Below are 10367 nucleotides of genomic sequence, written 5' to 3'. Positions count from 1 at the left end.
GACTTCCCAGGAGACGCTCTCTGAAGACTGCTGCCTGTTTCAGGGCACAGAAGAGGAGAATTAGAAGTTCAGCTTAGCCCCCAGAGCCCTTAGTCAAGTACATCCCCAAACTGCCACCCCTTGAGTGCTGACACGCCCCGCACTGCACTAAGCCATTTCCTCATCCTCCCTCACAGAATCTTCATAACGACTCTGTGAGGGGGGTACCATGTCCACCACCTGGGAATGTAACGTGCTGACCCTGCGTGTAAGGCACGTGTGGATTATGAGCCAGAACGTACATCCTGTGTACAAATTGGATATTTTAACCAGCGCCCCCCATCTTTGAGCCATACAGCCAATTTTGTTATGAAAAGGCAACCCACTTCTGAGGAAGGATAGAAGGTTGCTTACTCTCCCCTTCAAAATCCCACTCAAATGTCAAGAAAGTTTATATACATGGAGAGAGAGAGAGAGACAGAGAGAGAGAGAGAGAGAGAGAGAATGCAGCTAAGAGAATTCCAGACGTATTTAGAAGATGGAGAGAATGGTAGCTGATTTGGTGGAACTGGGGATCACTCCCCCGGACCTACCGACAAGAAGACTAACAAGCAGATGGGACTGGCCTTGTAGAGCTCTAAGTTCTGAGGACTCAGAGACGTGAGATCTATAGAGGGTAGAAATGAGGCCTGGCACTAAAATCCGGGGCAGGGGAAGCATGTGTCGGGGGTTGGCCAGCCTTCCTTCTTCTGCTTTTGCGAGTTAGCAGGCAGCTGACCCAAGCCCTCTCCACACACCCATCACGCCCCCCCCCCCGCCCCCCACTGCCAGCAGATCTGAGTTCTTTCTGGATAACTGAATGGCTCCAAAGAACTCAGAATTCTGGCATTTTAGAGTTCCACCCTAACTGAAAAGCCAGTTTGCTGACCAATCATCTCGTAGCAAGTCCTTCCCGTGGACAAGCCCTACACATTCCCCCCAGCTTCCATTCATCTTTTCAGTGAATCGGGCTTAGACGAGAATAAGCAGCCCACAGTCACCAAGTATTTCAGGAACTCGCTCAACCTGCAAGATGGAGACCCAAACAAACAAGACAAAAAGCGTCTAGAGGAAACAGAGATGATTCAGGGAGCAGGAAAAAACTGTGAAAAGAAAAACTCTTGAAATAATTTATTCACAGAAGTAAAATAAAATAGTATGTCCATGAAACAAGTTGGGTGTTATATTTAAAGGGATTAATGAGAAAACAAGAACAAGATGTTGGAAATATTTTTAAAGCAGAGTAGGCATAAAATACTTACTTAAAGGGAAGTTTGAGAGATAAAGTAAAATGAAAAGACAAAGAGATTTTAAAATAATAATAATTGAGGAAAAATGAGAATGAGACTCAGTCCAGGGAGTCCAGCTTCCAACTCACAGGAATCCTATAAAACAGGAGAAAAAGAAATGGAAGGAAGGAAATTCTAGTAAAAACAACGCCATTTTCCAGAACTGGAGGACATGCGCCTCTAGTTTGAAAGGCCCCGCTAAGTACCTGACACAATGAATAGACTCCCACCAAGATGTTCATCATGGATTTTAGAATTCCCCAAATAAAGAAAAGATTTCCAAAGCCTCCAGATTTCCAGAGAGAAAAAACCCACAAAAGATCAAAATGGCATTAGACTTCTGAATAACCACACAGCGTTTCAAAAATAATAGAGCAATGCCTTCATGTTTCTGTGTGAGAATGGTTTTCAGCTTAGAATCTTCGTAACCAACTGAATTCAGATGATCGAGGAAGTGTGGAAATGGAATAAACCATCTCAGACAGGTAAGGACTCAAATGTTACCTCTCCCGCGTATCTTCTCTGTAATAGCTACTGCAGGATGTACACCAGCCAAATGAGGGAGTCACATAAGGAAGAAGATGTGGAACTAGGAGTCATGGGATTTACAACAGGAAGGTGGTGAGAGGAAATGCCAGGAAGACAGCTGAGGGAGAACAACCGGTCCAGGGGGGAGCAGGGAGCAGCAGGCTCCAGGGGGGAGGCACCAAGGAACAAAAGAAAGTGACCTGTCTGGGGATGTAGAAATAGTATCCAGAAGGCTGAAGCACTTGGAGGAACAAATTAGCAACTGGTATACAGAATGCCAAACAAATAAAAAACAAAAATTAGTCATTAGTTCCCAGAAATAAATGAAGCAAACTATTTTTGTAGTAATGATTACAAAAAGCAAGTATTAGTTCCAAGAAATAAACTCATGCAAAGGACCCAATGTACAAGTGAGCCTAATGCATTCAAAGACTAGAAAGGAGAGTGAGGCTGGAGCAGAACTGGGGAGGGGAGGAGACAAGGAAAGGCTCTCGGAGAGGGAAGAGGGGCCAGGATACACAGGGCCTGGGACCACTGTGGGGCTCTGGCTTTCCCTCTGCATGGGATGGGAGCTGCTGCTTAGGGCTTTGCACCAAGGAGGGATGTGATCTCACCTGTGGGTCAGCAGGATAATTCTACCTGTTGTGTTGAGAATAAACCACGGGGAAGGGGAGAGAAAGAAGCAAGGTGCTATTGCAGTTAGAAGGGCCATTGCAGCGATCAAAGTGAAAGACAGCAAGGCTGGCCCATGCGGAAGACAGAGGCTTGGATTGGGGTGCCAGCGCTGGAAGTGGAACAGGTGGTTGGATTCTGGGTAGACTTTGAAGGCAGAGCCAAGATAGTTCTTGACATATTGGATGTGAGGTACAAAAGAAAGAGAGGAGTGCAAAACGCTCTAAGATTTTCGTTCTAAGCAACCTGAAGTATGAAGTCATGGTCAAGTGAGACGGGGAGCCGGCAGTTAGAGCAGTCATCCCCCTATCTGTCGCCTAACCTGCCCAGCTCAGGGCACAAAACAGCAGCAATTATTTATTATTAGTTCCCATGACTGGGCTCAGCTAGGCATGTCTCACTCGGTTGGGGCCATGGTTACTGGAGGAAGATTCATCTGGCTGAGGGGGGACCGTCTGGGGCTCCTCAGCATCTCTCTCTCTTTCTCTCTCTCTCCATGGACTCTCCACATGACCCCTCCAACCTGATGACCTCAGAATAGCCAGACTTCTTACATGGTGGCCCAGGGCTCCACAGGGCTATATCCCAAGGCAGAGAGGGAAGTCATGCCTTCTTCTATGGCTGAGCATCAGAGGCACTGCAGTGTCCCTTCAGCTGCCATCTGTTCCTTAGAATCAAGTCACCGTGTTCAAGCGGAAAGGGGATCAGGCTCCCCGCTCTGGACAAAAGGAGGGTCAAAGGATCTGAGAATATGTGTTAAAACCACCACAGCAGTTCAGGGAAGAAGATCCGGCAGGGGAATGTTTTGAGTCGAGCACTACTTGCATAGTAACAATAAAGTAAACACTGACAATTTAATCAAAAACGGCGACATGACCCCACTGCGGGGAACTGAGGAAGGGAGTGATGGGTCACCCAACTGTGGAAAGTCAGTCAATGTGAACTGAGAGGCAATCGGGAAAGAAGAATGAAACAGTGTCCATTAGAAAGGGAGGGACAAATACAAAGGAAAATATGTAGGAGGAGGAACTGTAAGGATGGTTCCTTCCAGGGAGACAGACGGGGTGAAGGTGTGGGAAGGGGAGGGTGCTAGTGTCTTCGATATTCCTTCCTGTACCGTTCAACATTTTAATCTATGTATATGTGTTACTTTGATAAAAGAGCAAGATTGAAAGGATGTAAATGTTTGTGAAACTGATGTTGAACATGTGTGGAAAAGAATACCTGATCCGCGTGGCAAAGGCAGTCTCAGAAAACCCCCGACCTGCTGCCCTTCCCTCTGTGCGCTGCCTCCCTCACATCTCTGGCCCAAAGGGCACCGGGAGCCACGGGCACGGTGCACTCTGTGCTGTGGCAGCAGCACTGACCGATTTCCAACTCTCAGATCACCTCGATGAGCCCTTCCCTGACCCTTTCAAGCTGGTGACGCAGGGCTGATGCCCATTCGAGGAGAAAACCATGACTCGGTGAGGTCCCATACTCATTAAAAGACAGACTGGAGCCCTGGCCGGGGGGCTCAGTTGGTTGGAACATCCTCCCATACATCAAAAAGGTTACACGTTCAATCCTTCATCAGGGCACATACCCAGGTTGCTAGTTCAATCCCCAGTTGGGGTACATATGGGAGGCAGCCAATTGATGTTTCTCTCTCTCTCTCTCTCTCTCTCTCTCTCCTTCCCTCTCTCTAAAATCAGTAAATACATCCCCAGGTGGGGATTTAAAACAAACAAGTCGAGTGAAGACAAGAAGCCCAGTCCCTGGTTTATGGTTTACTGGCCCCTCCATGTGAAATGCGGAGGTGGCATCACTGTAGATCATGCTGGCAGAGGGCTGGGGGGAGGGGAGGGAGAAAGGGAATGTTCTTGGAAGGAAAGTCCATCACTGCTAACTCAGTGCATCATTTTTCCGGAATAAAAACACACCTGTTATGAAAGCCACCGTCCTAAAAGACACTTGATACAGCAACTGTGGTGGCCCCTGGCTGAAAATACTCCACTTCCCCTTAGTCACTCGTCTCAGGTCAGCGCGAGCCTGGGGGATAAAGTAACAGAAAGAACAAACAGATCTCCTGTGAAATGAAAGTCCTTGGCCCAGAGGAAAACTGCAGCAAGGGGCAGGGAGTGCCATTCTGGGCAGAACCTTGGGGTTTTCTCTTCAAAGCAAGCCCCTATGGGGTGCACCTGGCCTGCGGGGGATGGGGGGGGGGAGGCGGGAGCTGGGCGGGGGGGGGGGGGTGGCGGAGAGGGAAACAGCAGCGCCAGGCAAGATCACCGTAAATCAGTTCCCCTGCAGACCAGGAACCGCCAGCAGAGCTAATCAACCCGCTGATTTGTAGTTAGTTATACAAAGAACCCTGCTCTAGTTACGTCCACGCCCTCATTACCGTGATAAAGTGGCCTGGCAAACGGTGTCCCCCAAATTTGCCAACATGCAGTGCAATGGTGACCATGATGGTAGAGCACTGTCAACAGGTAGGCAGGTGACCCTGCCAGGGTCAGGTCAGCAGAACCCGCTGAGCACCTACTGTGTGCAAACTTCTTCTGAAGCCTGGGACAGCAGTGCAAACGGACAGGAGCAAAGCCCCACCTCTCCCCAGGGCGCTCACAGTGGACAAGCACTCCGTGAAGCCTTCCTCCACTTTCCCCAGCAGCAGTTTGCTGGGATTCTCCGGTGTGGTTAATCCAGTTCACTGAACCACTCCAACTCCAGACCTGATTATTCACTCTGCGGCAGGCAGCATTTCAGTCCCTGGGAAGCACTGCCCTGATGATCCTTCTGCGGGCCCCTGAGTTGGTCGGGGGTTTTCACACTGAGTGCAGATTCCCCACAAGGTTTCTTTTCGGATTCTCAGCATTTCTCTGTTCTAATCCAATTTGATTTTCCTTTTTCCCCTTGAACGATAATGACTAAGAGAAAGAGACCAGAGGTCTCCCTGTGACACGAATTACTGTCCTTCATCCCTGGCAATGACACTGCAGTCTCAGGGCTGAAATCCGAGCCTTTCAACCAGCGTTCAAGTCCAACCTGGAGAAGCTAAGTTACAGCTTGTTACCTTCAGCCTCATTTATCAACCTCTGCTGAGCAAGCAAATACCAACAGGGGCATAACTCTGATGCCAGAGCTGCCTCCCATTGCTGCTCAAGAGTGCCTGGCAGTTGGAGTTGAAGTTATCCCACCTAAGAATGTCCCACTGGATAGAAATGCAATGACACCTGATTAATTCTGAAAGTAAGCACTTAACCTTCAGAAACTTGGTCCAGGTCCATGAAGCCCAGAACAACGGATTCATTCAGCCACTTCTCCCTGTATTCACCTGGCACTGGTGACTTGGTACAGGCCATCTACTCAAAAAATGCAAATGGAGAACCTACTATGTGTCAGGCACGTGCTGGGCCCAGGGGAACCAACGGGGAGCCAGGCCCCCGCCACCCCCTGGCCCTTGTGGAACGGTGCTCTTGTGACAAACGAGGAGCGGTGAGTGATGGGACAAAGCCACGTCATGGTGCTCCGGGAAAGGAGATGGCGAGGGCTGCCAACGAAGGGCTCCCTGAGGAAGTGAGGTTCGGACTGAGCGATGGGCACAAAGTAGGAGAGATCCAGGCCCATGGTGAAAAGGAAATAGGGAAGGACAAGGAAAGGATAAAGGTGAGAGTTGGGACCGGGGACACAAGCCTAGCTCAGGTGGCCTCCAATGCCCCATGAAGGAACTGCTAACCCTAAAGACAGTGGGAACCCGCTCAGCGGAGGCGGTGTCGTGGTGACTTTCACAATTCACAGAGGTCATTCTGGTTGCAGCATAGAGAATGGATGAGAGAAGGCCAAGAGTAAAGGCCTAGAAATCAGCTTTAGGAGTTAACTGTTCTAATCCAAGTGAGAAGTGATAGGAATTAGATAAGGTCATAAGGCAGAGCAGATAGAGAAAATTGGAATCAAGAGATACAGAAATCTTCCTCAAAGATAAAGAGCTCTCAGAAATCAAGAGGAATAGCCCAGGCTGATGTGGCTCAGTGGACTGGGCACTGTCCTGAAAACCAGAAGCTCACCAGTTTAATTCCCAGCCAGGGCACATGCCTGGGGTGTGGGTTCAGTCCCCAGTTAGGCACATGCAAGAGGCAACGGATCAATGTCTCTCTCACATCGATGTTTCTCTCCTTCTCTTTCTCCCTCCCTTCTCTCTCTAGAATTATTAAAAGAAAAAAAAATCAAGAGGAATAAAAGATTGAAAAATGGGCAAAAGACCTGAACAGAGTTTGTAGAAAATGATGTACAAATGGCCCATATATGTGAAAATATGCTCATCTTGCTTCTCCTTTATTTGATTCCTCATTGTAATTTACATAAAACTTTTTTGCAATGTAAAAAAGGAAAAGAAAATATGCTCATCTTCACCTATAAGGGAATTACAAATTGAAACTACACTGATGCCCCCTGTCACCTATGAGGCTGACAGAAGTCTGACAGCACTCACAGAATAAGTGAGTTGGGGAAAACCAGGTGCACTCACACGTTCCTGGTGAAACTGCAGAATGATGTAACCCCTATGGGGGGATTGACAACATCTGATGAACAGGTGTTGACCCTTTTACCCAGCTGTCTCGTTTCTGGGATTTAATCCTGCAGACACACGCCCGCCCACCCATGTAAACCAGACTGTGACCGAGGCTGTCCACCGCAGCACTGTTTGTGACAGCAAAACACTACAAACAATCTAGATGTCCTTACTCAGGAGACTGGCTGAAAAAAGGAACTACCCGCACATTGCAGGGCCATGCGGCCATTTCTGAAAGAAGAGGACAATCTCTACGAAGCAATTTCTCCTGTTGGTGAAAATAAACATCAAGGTACAAGGAGAGTGTATGCTGTTACCTCCTTTGTGTAAGAAAGAAAGGAAAATAAAAACACAGGTATGTATTCCTTGGTGCCATGGAAGAAAGTAAGGGAGCGGGGAAGGAGAGGAGGGAAAGGGAGGCGGAAAGGGAGGGAAAGGGAGGGAAAGGGAGGAGGGTGCCATGGAGGGAAAGGGAGGCGGAGCCGAGGGAGGATGGCCAGAGACCGAGGGAGAGAGCCGACCAGGCGGAGGGCTACGGATGGGAGTAGGCCTTTCTGCAGTTTTGACCTTTGAACGAGGAAAAGAATTTACATATTCAAAAAATAAAATCATGGAAATAAACCCTCAATGGAATTTGAAACGAATGGACTGTATATCAAATGCATAACATGACTTCAAAGAGAAAAAACAATGCAATAAACTTTTAAAAATCAGTATTCTGTGCACCCTAAAAGGATGTGTTTCTAGGGGGGAAAAGGGCTGCAAAGAGATCCTGAACTTAATGGGCTTGTTATTGGCAGTGGCATCAGTTGTAAAATTATAAAACTGTTGTCTGTGTATTGTAGAATAGAAGAAATATGGAAATACAGGGGTTGGCAAAAGTAGGTTCACGGTGCACTTTTGAGTTAAAAAAGCTATTGCAATAATCACAGCCTGTATGTCTTTTTCTATACAAACAACTGTAAACCTACTTTTGCCCACCCTGTATATTAAAGTTATTGGAAACCAGGATAGCTGGAGAGACAGAAATATGAATACAGAATACAGGGACGCACAAACGAATTCTGTCATCTTGGATTTATACTGGTGGTACCAGTAAGCTCGGAGGCATCTCTAGACAAAATTTCTTAGGTCTGTTCACTGAAAGGACCCAGAAGCATGACACCCAGTGCAAAGCACACACCTAGTTACTGGCTCTTGATTGATAAATACAATTCCCCACTAGAAGACACCAGGATATTTTGAAGAAATGGCTGATTCCAGGGTTAGGGCAAAGAAAATAAAAGGTGAGCCTGGAACATCTTGTGCCAGAAAGGAGATGTGGTGGGCACCCCTTCCCCATCCAGTCAGACCTCCCATGGCTAACAGTGCTCCCGACAGGAGGGGGTCTCACCTGGGCTGTACTCCTGCCAGACAGGTTTCACTCCAATCCAGTAGGGAGGAAACAAACAAAAGCAGCGTGGGGGCCAGTCTCCAAGGCAACCAGCCAAGGCTCTCAAAAAAGAGTCAAATGAAAAACAGAGAGTAAACAAAAGATGGGGGGGGAGGTCAGTTCTATGTTTTAAAAGATTCAAGACACACAACAACCAAATTCAAGTGTGTAAACTCTGATTGGATACTGGACTTCGGAAATTTCTCAATAACCATAACAGGCTTGTGGGAACAGCTAGGGGCATTTGAATATAGATTGTACATTAGATGAGTAAACGTCCCCTTTCTTAGGTGAGCGAACATATTGCACGTACGTAGAACATTCTTATGCTTGGGAAGCATCTGCTGAGTGTCCTGAGATCTGTGCCTTATTCCAAACGACTCAGAAAAACGGAATCAGACAGAACTCAAACGTGGCAGAATGTTAACATCTGAAGCAAAGGAATACACGTTACTGAGATCTTCTTTCAACTTTTCTCTAAGTTTGAGAATTTTCAAAACAAAACCTTGAGGAAAACTAAGTGCTCTGATGCTTCAGAGCTCAACAGAAGGAAAAATCTTGAAAAATCCTCTGCTGGCAAGGGTTTTGCAAATGCCTAGTTCACAGAGCATGAGGGAAGGGAGTCGCTTTTGTGGGCAGCCCAAGTGCCCAGCGGCAAGGTGACATTCAGGTCTCTAGGGCAGATGACAGGTAGTGACCGTGCTGCCATTTGCCAAGGTAGCAAACATGGGAAGAGGAGCCAGTTTCAGAGGGACACGGGAAATAAAACATTCAGTTCAGGCACTCATAAACTCCTAAAGCCCACGCCAGCCCTGGGTGTAAACCCCCGACGCAGGAGACAGACCAGAGTGTCAGACACAGCACACAGGGGTAATAGATAGAGGAAAGGAGACATGAAGGCAAGTGGGTGGGGTCATGGATGCCAGGAAGAGGCATCACACATGCTAAGGACACCCGAACTGTGACTAAAAATTGCGTTATTAAAAAATAGAGACTTTACTCCTGCCTACATGAATCAGCTCCAGGGATAAGGGTAGGAGTCAAGATGGGGGCTGCCTGATATCAAAGCAAGTCCAAGAACCCAGAGGTAAGAGGTCAAAGGCTCTAAAGGCAAGCCCCAACCAAATCTTAAAAGTGAGAGGCATGATGGGTAACCAGCATACCAAGAAGATTTATCATCCAGAAGAAGCCAGTGGTCCGTGATGATCGGTGGTGGAGTAGACGTGAAAGCATAGCGAGGAGAAGGGGAAAGGGGGCCAAGTTGGCCGTCTCGCCAGGCACAATCAAGTCATCAGAATGAGTCACCTGTCACCGGTTTGAGAAACTGACCATCTTAATCAGCATTTCAGTCTGGCATCCATTTGCCTGGAGTCCTATAGACCTCATAGGGCAGAAGCACTGCTTTGGTAAATGGTGCTTCGTGCTCGTCTCCTCCAGTTACGGGGACTGACCACTGCAACTGGGAAAGCTGAGAACTGTTTCATCACCTAACACGTTTGCAAAATTCATTGGATTTAACAAATCGTTCCCCAAACACCTGGCCTGTGCGTTCTCCTCTAACCAGCACGTGCTACATCACATTCAGAAAGTGCTTATAAGCTCGCACTTGCCCTGAGAAATATCCATCAGCTGTGAGAAAAGCTAAAACTCATCTTGGCTCTGGTGAAACGTTCCCTTCAGGGAAACACACAAGCCAATTTGGTCAGACTTAATAAGTTTTAACAAAATCCAGGTGAGGAAATCTATCTGGAAAAAGCAGAATTTTACAAGCAGCTCCAAGAAGTGATTCTCTCAGGAGCGGGGGGCGGGGGAAGATGTGAAAGCATTTACACCATGGTCGAAGGCAACCTGAAATCAGGTCTCACAAATGGGGACTTGC

This window comes from Sturnira hondurensis, unplaced genomic scaffold (assembly GCF_014824575.4).
Source record: "Sturnira hondurensis isolate 20B ecotype Veracruz unplaced genomic scaffold, ASM1482457v3 Scaffold0020374, whole genome shotgun sequence".
Lineage (NCBI taxonomy): Eukaryota > Metazoa > Chordata > Mammalia > Chiroptera > Phyllostomidae > Sturnira > Sturnira hondurensis.
This window is presented reverse-complemented; position numbering follows the sequence as displayed.